Source organism: Diuraphis noxia, unplaced genomic scaffold, assembly GCF_037042655.1.
Source record: "Diuraphis noxia isolate RWA-SAM2 unplaced genomic scaffold, SU_Dnox_SAM2 contig0006, whole genome shotgun sequence".
Lineage (NCBI taxonomy): Eukaryota > Metazoa > Arthropoda > Insecta > Hemiptera > Aphididae > Diuraphis > Diuraphis noxia.
Window position 1 is genome coordinate 7,745,245 of NW_028301716.1, and position 10,455 is coordinate 7,755,699.

Genomic DNA, 10,455 nt, shown 5'->3' on the forward strand with positions numbered 1-10,455 from the left:
ACAGGTGATGAATCCGCTAAATATCGTCCTAAGTCATTTCTATTAAACTAATCATACTTTTTATATTTTTATCGTTAAGTTCACATAATTTTACATCTTAAACACGTCTTTACAATACATTTGGATGAATACAAAAAATAGAAAAAAAATTTGGGAAAAAATTGGGTAAAAAATTGTGATAATTCCGCTAAATATCGATTAAAGTCATTTGTATTGAACTAATCATACTTTTTATATTTTTATCATTAAGTTCACATAATTTTACATCTAAAACACGTCTTTACAATACATTTGGGTGAATATAAAAAATAGAAAAAAAATTTGGTAAAAAATGGTGATAATTCCGCTAAATATCGTTTAAAGTCATTTGTATTGAACTAATCATACTTTTTATATTTTTATCGTTATGTTCACATAATTTTACATCTAAAACACGTCTTTACAATACATTTGGGTGAATATAAAAGGTCGTAAAAAAATTTGGTAAAAAATGGTGATGAATCCGCTAAATATCGTCCTAAGTCATTTCTATTAAACTAATCATACTTTTTATATTTTCATCGTTAAGTTCACATAATTTTACATCTAAAACACGTCTTTACAATACATTTGGGTGAATATAAAAGGTCGTAAAAAAATTTTGAAATACAGGTGATGAATCCGCTAAATATCGTCTTAAGTCATTTCTATTAAACTAATCATACTTTTTATATTATTAACGTTAAGTTCACATATTTTTACATCTAAAACACGTATTTACAATACATTTGGGTGAATACAAAAATTAGAAAAAAAATTTGGGAAAAAATTGGGTAAAAAATGGTGATAATTCCGCTAAATATCGATTAAAGTCATTTGTATTGAACTTATCATACTTTTTATATTTTTATCGTTAAGTTCACATAATTTTACATCTAAAACACGTCTTTACAATACATTTGGGTGAATATAAAAGGTCGTAAAAAAATTTTGAAATACGGGTGATGAATCCGCTAAATATCGTCTTAAGTCATTTCTATTAAACTAATCATACGTTTTATATTTTTAACTTTAAGTTCACATTATTTTACATCTAAAACACGTGTTTACAATACATTTGGGTGAATACAAAAAATAGAAAAAAAATTTGGTAAAAAATTGTGATAATTCCGCTAAATATCGTTTAAAGTCATTTGTATTGAACTAATCATACTTTTTATATTTTTATCGTTAAGTTCACATTATTTTACATCTATAACACGTCTTTACAATACATTTGGGTGAATATAAAAGGTCGTAAAAAAATTTTGAAATACAGGTGATGAATCCGCTAAATATCGTCTTAAGTCATTTCTATTAAACTAATCATACTTTTTATATTTTTAACGTTAAGTTCACATTATTTTACATCTAAAACACGTGTTTACAATACATTTGGGTGAATACAAAAAATAGAAAAAAAATTTGGGAAAAAATTGGGTAAAAAATGGTGATAATTCCGCTAAATATCGTTTAAAGTCATTTGTATTGAACTAATCATACTTTTTATATTTTTATCGTTAAGTTCACATAATTTTACATCTTAAACACGTCTTTACAATACATTTGGGTGAATACAAAAAATAGAAAAAAAATTTGGGAAAAAATTGGGTAAAAAATTGTGATAATTCCGCTAAATATCGTTTAAAGTCATTTGTATTGAACTAATCATACTTTTTATATTTTTATCGTTAAGTTCACATAATTTTACATCTAAAACACGTCTTTACAATACATTTGGGTGAATACAAAAAATAGAAAAAAAATTTGGGAAAAAATTGGGTAAAAAATTGTGATAATTCCGCTAAATATCGATTAAAGTCATTTGTATTGAACTAATCATACTTTTTATATTTTTATCGTTAAGTTCACATAATTTTACATCTAAAACACGTCTTTACAATACATTTGGGTGAATATAAAAGGTCGTAAAAAAATTTTGAAATACAGGTGATGAATCCACTAAATATCGTCTTAAGTCATTTCTATTAAACTAATCATACTTTTTATATTATTAACGTTAAGTTCACATATTTTTACATCTAAAACACGTATTTACAATACATTTGGGTGAATACAAAAAATAGAAAAAAAATTTGGGAAAAAATTGGGTAAAAAATGGTGATAATTCCGCTAAATATCGATTAAAGTCATTTGTATTGAACTAATCATACTTTTTATATTTTTATCGTTAAGTTCACATAATTTTACATCTAAAACACGTCTTTACAATACATTTGGGTGAATATAAAAGGTCGTAAAAAAATTTTGAAATACGGGTGATGAATCCGCTAAATATCGTCTTAAGTCATTTTTATTAAACTAATCATACTTTTTATATTTTTAACTTTAAGTTCACATTATTTCACATCTAAAACACGTGTTTACAATACATTTGGGTGAATACAAAAAATAGAAAAAAAATTTGGTAAAAAATGGTGATAATTCCGCTAAATATCGTTTAAAGTCATTTGTATTGAACTAATCATACTTTTTATATTTTTATCGTTAAGTTCACATAATTTTACATCTAAAACACGTCTTTACAATACATTTGGGTGAATATAAAAGGTCGTAAAAAAATTTTGAAATACAGGTGATGAATCCGCTAAATATCGTCCTAAGTCATTTCTATTAAACTAATCATACTTTTTATATTTTTATCGTTAAGTTCACATAATTTTACATCTAAAACACGTCTTTACAATACATTTGGGTGAATATAAAAGGTCGTAAAAAAATTTTGAAATACGGGTGATGAATCCGCTAAATATCGTCTTAAGTCATTTCTATTAAACTAATCATACTTTTTATATTTTTAACTTTAAGTTCACATTATTTTACATCTAAAACACGTGTTTACAATACATTTGGGTGAATACAAAAAATAGAAAAAAAATTTGGTAAAAAATTGTGATAATTCCGCTAAATATCGTTTAAAGTCATTTGTATTGAACTAATCATACTTTTTATATTTTTATCGTTAAGTTCACATAATTTTACATCTTAAACACGTCTTTACAATACATTTGGATGAATACAAAAAATAGAAAAAAAATTTGGGAAAAAATTGGGTAAAAAATTGTGATAATTCCGCTAAATATCGATTAAAGTCATTTGTATTGAACTAATCATACTTTTTATATTTTTATCATTAAGTTCACATAATTTTACATCTAAAACACGTCTTTACAATACATTTGGGTGAATATAAAAAATAGAAAAAAAATTTGGTAAAAAATGGTGATAATTCCGCTAAATATCGTTTAAAGTCATTTGTATTGAACTAATCATACTTTTTATATTTTTATCGTTATGTTCACATAATTTTACATCTAAAACACGTCTTTACAATACATTTGGGTGAATATAAAAGGTCGTAAAAAAATTTTGAAATACGGGTGATGAATCCGCTAAATATCGTCTTAAGTCATTTCTATTAAACTAATCATACGTTTTATATTTTTAACTTTAAGTTCACATTATTTTACATCTAAAACACGTGTTTACAATACATTTGGGTGAATACAAAAAATAGAAAAAAAATTTGGTAAAAAATTGTGATAATTCCGCTAAATATCGTTTAAAGTCATTTGTATTGAACTAATCATACTTTTTATATTTTTATCGTTAAGTTCACATTATTTTACATCTATAACACGTCTTTACAATACATTTGGGTGAATATAAAAGGTCGTAAAAAAATTTTGAAATACAGGTGATGAATCCGCTAAATATCGTCTTAAGTCATTTCTATTAAACTAATCATACTTTTTATATTTTTAACGTTAAGTTCACATTATTTTACATCTAAAACACGTGTTTACAATACATTTGGGTGAATACAAAAAATAGAAAAAAAATTTGGGAAAAAATTGGGTAAAAAATGGTGATAATTCCGCTAAATATCGTTTAAAGTCATTTGTATTGAACTAATCATACTTTTTATATTTTTATCGTTAAGTTCACATAATTTTACATCTTAAACACGTCTTTACAATACATTTGGGTGAATACAAAAAATAGAAAAAAAATTTGGGAAAAAATTGGGTAAAAAATTGTGATAATTCCGCTAAATATCGTTTAAAGTCATTTGTATTGAACTAATCATACTTTTTATATTTTTATCGTTAAGTTCACATAATTTTACATCTAAAACACGTCTTTACAATACATTTGGGTGAATACAAAAAATAGAAAAAAAATTTGGGAAAAAATTGGGTAAAAAATTGTGATAATTCCGCTAAATATCGATTAAAGTCATTTGTATTGAACTAATCATACTTTTTATATTTTTATCGTTAAGTTCACATAATTTTACATCTAAAACACGTCTTTACAATACATTTGGGTGAATATAAAAGGTCGTAAAAAAATTTTGAAATACAGGTGATGAATCCACTAAATATCGTCTTAAGTCATTTCTATTAAACTAATCATACTTTTTATATTATTAACGTTAAGTTCACATATTTTTACATCTAAAACACGTATTTACAATACATTTGGGTGAATACAAAAAATAGAAAAAAAATTTGGGAAAAAATTGGGTAAAAAATGGTGATAATTCCGCTAAATATCGATTAAAGTCATTTGTATTGAACTAATCATACTTTTTATATTTTTATCGTTAAGTTCACATAATTTTACATCTAAAACACGTCTTTACAATACATTTGGGTGAATATAAAAGGTCGTAAAAAAATTTTGAAATACGGGTGATGAATCCGCTAAATATCGTCTTAAGTCATTTTTATTAAACTAATCATACTTTTTATATTTTTAACTTTAAGTTCACATTATTTCACATCTAAAACACGTGTTTACAATACATTTGGGTGAATACAAAAAATAGAAAAAAAATTTGGTAAAAAATGGTGATAATTCCGCTAAATATCGTTTAAAGTCATTTGTATTGAACTAATCATACTTTTTATATTTTTATCGTTAAGTTCACATAATTTTACATCTAAAACACGTCTTTACAATACATTTGGGTGAATATAAAAGGTCGTAAAAAAATTTTGAAATACGGGTGATGAATCCGCTAAATATCGTCTTAAGTCATTTCTATTAAACTAATCATACTTTTTATATTTTTAACATTAAGTTCACATTATTTTACATCTAAAACACGTGTTTACAATACATTTGGGTGAATACAAAAAAAAGAAAAAAAATTTTGTAAAAAATGGTGATAATTACGCTAAATATCGTTTAAAGTCATTTGTATTGAACTAATCATACTTTTTATATTTTTATCGTTAAGTTCACATAATTTTACATCTAAAACACGTCTTTACAATACATTTGGGTGAATATAAAAGGTCGTAAAAAAATTTTGAAATACAGGTGATGAATCCGCTAAATATCGTCCTAAGTCATTTCTATTAAACTAATCATACTTTTTATATTTTTATCGTTAAGTTCACATAATTTTACATCTAAAACACGTCTTTACAATACATTTGGGTGAATATAAAAGGTCGTAAAAAAATTTTGAAATACGGGTGATGAATCCGCTAAATATCGTCTTAAGTCATTTCTATTAAACTAATCATACTTTTTATATTTTTAACTTTAAGTTCACATTATTTTACATCTAAAACACGTGTTTACAATACATTTGGGTGAATACAAAAAATAGAAAAAAAATTTGGTAAAAAATTGTGATAATTCCGCTAAATATCGTTTAAAGTCATTTGTATTGAACTAATCATACTTTTTATATTTTTATCGTTAAGTTCACATAATTTTACATCTTAAACACGTCTTTACAATACATTTGGATGAATACAAAAAATAGAAAAAAAATTTGGGAAAAAATTGGGTAAAAAATTGTGATAATTCCGCTAAATATCGATTAAAGTCATTTGTATTGAACTAATCATACTTTTTATATTTTTATCATTAAGTTCACATAATTTTACATCTAAAACACGTCTTTACAATACATTTGGGTGAATATAAAAAATAGAAAAAAAATTTGGTAAAAAATGGTGATAATTCCGCTAAATATCGTTTAAAGTCATTTGTATTGAACTAATCATACTTTTTATATTTTTATCGTTATGTTCACATAATTTTACATCTAAAACACGTCTTTACAATACATTTGGGTGAATATAAAAGGTCGTAAAAAAATTTGGTAAAAAATGGTGATGAATCCGCTAAATATCGTCCTAAGTCATTTCTATTAAACTAATCATACTTTTTATATTTTCATCGTTAAGTTCACATAATTTTACATCTAAAACACGTCTTTACAATACATTTGGGTGAATATAAAAGGTCGTAAAAAAATTTTGAAATACAGGTGATGAATCCGCTAAATATCGTCTTAAGTCATTTCTATTAAACTAATCATACTTTTTATATTATTAACGTTAAGTTCACATATTTTTACATCTAAAACACGTATTTACAATACATTTGGGTGAATACAAAAATTAGAAAAAAAATTTGGGAAAAAATTGGGTAAAAAATGGTGATAATTCCGCTAAATATCGATTAAAGTCATTTGTATTGAACTTATCATACTTTTTATATTTTTATCGTTAAGTTCACATAATTTTACATCTAAAACACGTCTTTACAATACATTTGGGTGAATATAAAAGGTCGTAAAAAAATTTTGAAATACGGGTGATGAATCCGCTAAATATCGTCTTAAGTCATTTCTATTAAACTAATCATACTTTTTATATTTTTAACTTTAAGTTCACATTATTTTACATCTAAAACACGTGTTTACAATACATTTGGGTGAATACAAAAAATAGAAAAAAAATTTGGTAAAAAATTGTGATAATTCCGCTAAATATCGTTTAAAGTCATTTGTATTGAACTAATCATACTTTTTATATTTTTATCATTAAGTTCACATAATTTTACATCTAAAACACGTCTTTACAATACATTTGGGTGAATATAAAAAATAGAAAAAAAATTTGGTAAAAAATGGTGATAATTCCGCTAAATATCGTTTAAAGTCATTTGTATTGAACTAATCATACTTTTTATATTTTTATCGTTATGTTCACATAATTTTACATCTAAAACACGTCTTTACAATACATTTGGGTGAATATAAAAGGTCGTAAAAAAATTTTGAAATACAGGTGATGAATCCGCTAAATATCGTCTTAAGTCATTTCTATTAAACTAATCATACTTTTTATATTATTAACGTTAAGTTCACATATTTTTACATCTAAAACACGTATTTACAATACATTTGGGTGAATACAAAAAATAGAAAAAAAATTTGGGAAAAAATTGGGTAAAAAATGGTGATAATTCCGCTAAATATCGATTAAAGTCATTTGTATTGAACTAATCATACTTTTTATATTTTTATCGTTAAGTTCACATAATTTTACATCTAAAACACGTCTTTACAATACATTTGGGTGAATATAAAAGGTCGTAAAAAAATTTTGAAATACGGGTGATGAATCCACTAAATATCGTCTTTAGTCATTTCTATTAAACTAATCATACTTTTTATATTTTTAACTTTAAGTTCACATTATTTTACATCTAAAACACGTGTTTACAATACATTTGGGTGAATACAAAAAATAGAAAAAAAATTTGGTAAAAAATGGTGATAATTCCGCTAAATATCGTTTAAAGTCATTTGTATTGAACTAATCATACTTTTTATATTTTTATCGTTAAGTTCATATTATTTTACATCTAAACCACGTCTTTACAATACATTTTGGTGAATATAAAAGGTCGTAAAAAAATTTTGAAATACAGGTGATGAATCCGCTAAATATCGTCCTAAGTCATTTCTATTAAACTAATCATACTTTTTATATTTTTATCGTTAAGTTCACATAATTTTACATCTAAAACACGTCTTTACAATACATTTGGGTGAATATAAAAGGTCGTAAAAAAATTTTGAAATACGGGTGATGAATCCGCTAAATATCGTCTTAAGTCATTTCTATTAAACTAATCATACTTTTTATATTTTTAACTTTAAGTTCACATTATTTTACATCTAAAACACGTGTTTACAATACATTTGGGTGAATACAAAAAATAGAAAAAAAATTTGGTAAAAAATTGTGATAATTCCGCTAAATATCGTTTAAAGTCATTTGTATTGAACTAATCATACTTTTTATATTTTTATCGTTAAGTTCATATTATTTTACATCTAAAACACGTCTTTACAATACATTTTGGTGAATATAAAAGGTCGTAAAAAAATTTTGAAATACGGGTGATGAATCCGCTAAATATCGTCTTAAGTCATTTCTATTAAACTAATCATACTTTTTATATTTTTAACGTTATGTTCACATTATTTTACATCTAAAACACGTGTTTACAATACATTTGGGTGAATACAAAAAATAGAAAAAAAATTTGGGAAAAAATTTGGTAAAAAATGGTGATAATTCCGCTAAATATCGTTTAAAGTCATTTGTATTGAACTAATCATACTTTTTATATTTTTATCGTTAAGTTCACATAATTTTACATCTAAAACACGTCTTTACAATACATTTGGGTGAATATAAAAGGTCGTAAAAAAATTTTGAAATACGGGTGATGAATCCGCTAAATATCGTCTTAAGTCATATCTATTAAATTAATCATACTTTTTATATTTTTAACGTTCAGTTCACATTATTTTACATCTAAAACACGTGTTTACAATACATTTGGGTGAATACAAAAAATAGAAAAAAAATTTGGGAAAAAATTTGGTAAAAAATGGTGATAATTTCGCTAAATATCGATTAAAGTCATTTGTATTGAACTAATCATACTTTTTATATTTTTATCGTTAAGTTCACATTATTTTACATCTAAAACACGTATTTACAATACATTTTGGTGAATACAAAAAATAGAAAAAAAATTTAGGAAAAAATTGGGTAAAAAATGGTGATAATTCCGCTAAATATCGTTTAAAGACATTTGTATTGAACTAATCATCCTTTTTATATTTTTATCGTTAAGTTCACATAATTTTACATCTAAAACACGTCTTTACAATACATTTGGGTGAATATAAAAGGTCGTAAAAAAATTTTGAAATACGGGTGATGAATCCGCTAATTATCGTCTTAAGTCATTTCTATTAAACTAATCATACTTTTTATATTTTTAACGTTAAGTTCACATTATTTTACATCTAAAACAAGTGTTTACAATACATTTGGGTGAATACAAAAAATAGAAAAAAAATTTTGTAAAAAATGGTGATAATTACGCTAAATATCGTTTAAAGTCATTTGTATTGAACTAATCATACTTTTTATATTTTTATCGTTAAGTTCACATAATTTTACATCTAAAACACGTCTTTACAATACATTTGGGTGAATATAAAAGGTCGTAAAAAAATTTTGAAATACAGGTGATGAATCCGCTAAATATCGTCCTAAGTCATTTCTATTAAACTAATCATACTTTTTATATTTTTATCGTTAAGTTCACATAATTTTACATCTAAAACACGTCTTTACAATACATTTGGGTGAATATAAAAGGTCGTAAAAAAATTTTGAAATACGGGTGATGAATCCGCTAAATATCGTCTTAAGTCATTTCTATTAAACTAATCATACTTTTTATATTTTTAACTTTAAGTTCACATTATTTTACATCTAAAACACGTGTTTACAATACATTTGGGTGAATACAAAAAATAGAAAAAAAATTTGGTAAAAAATTGTGATAATTCCGCTAAATATCGTTTAAAGTCATTTGTATTGAACTAATCATACTTTTTATATTTTTATCGTTAAGTTCACATTATTTTACATCTAAAACACGTCTTTACAATACATTTGGGTGAATATAAAAGGTCGTAAAAAAATTTTGAAATACAGGTGATGAATCCGCTAAATATCGTCTTAAGTCATTTCTATTAAACTAATCATACTTTTTATATTTTTAACGTTAAGTTCACATTATTTTACATCTAAAACACGTGTTTACAATACATTTGGGTGAATACAAAAAATAGAAAAAAAATTTGGGAAAAAATTGGGTAAAAAATGGTGATAATTCCGCTAAATATCGTTTAAAGTCATTTGTATTGAACTAATCATACTTTTTATATTTTTATCGTTAAGTTCACATAATTTTACATCTTAAACACGTCTTTACAATACATTTGGGTGAATACAAAAAATAGAAAAAAAATTTGGGAAAAAATTGGGTAAAAAATTGTGATAATTCCGCTAAATATCGATTAAAGTCATTTGTATTGAACTAATCATACTTTTTATATTTTTATCATTAAGTTCACATAATTTTACATCTAAAACACGTCTTTACAATACATTTGGGTGAATATAAAAAATAGAAAAAAAATTTGGTAAAAAATGGTGATAATTCCGCTAAATATCGTTTAAAGTCATTTGTATTGAACTAATCATACTTTTTATATTTTTATCGTTA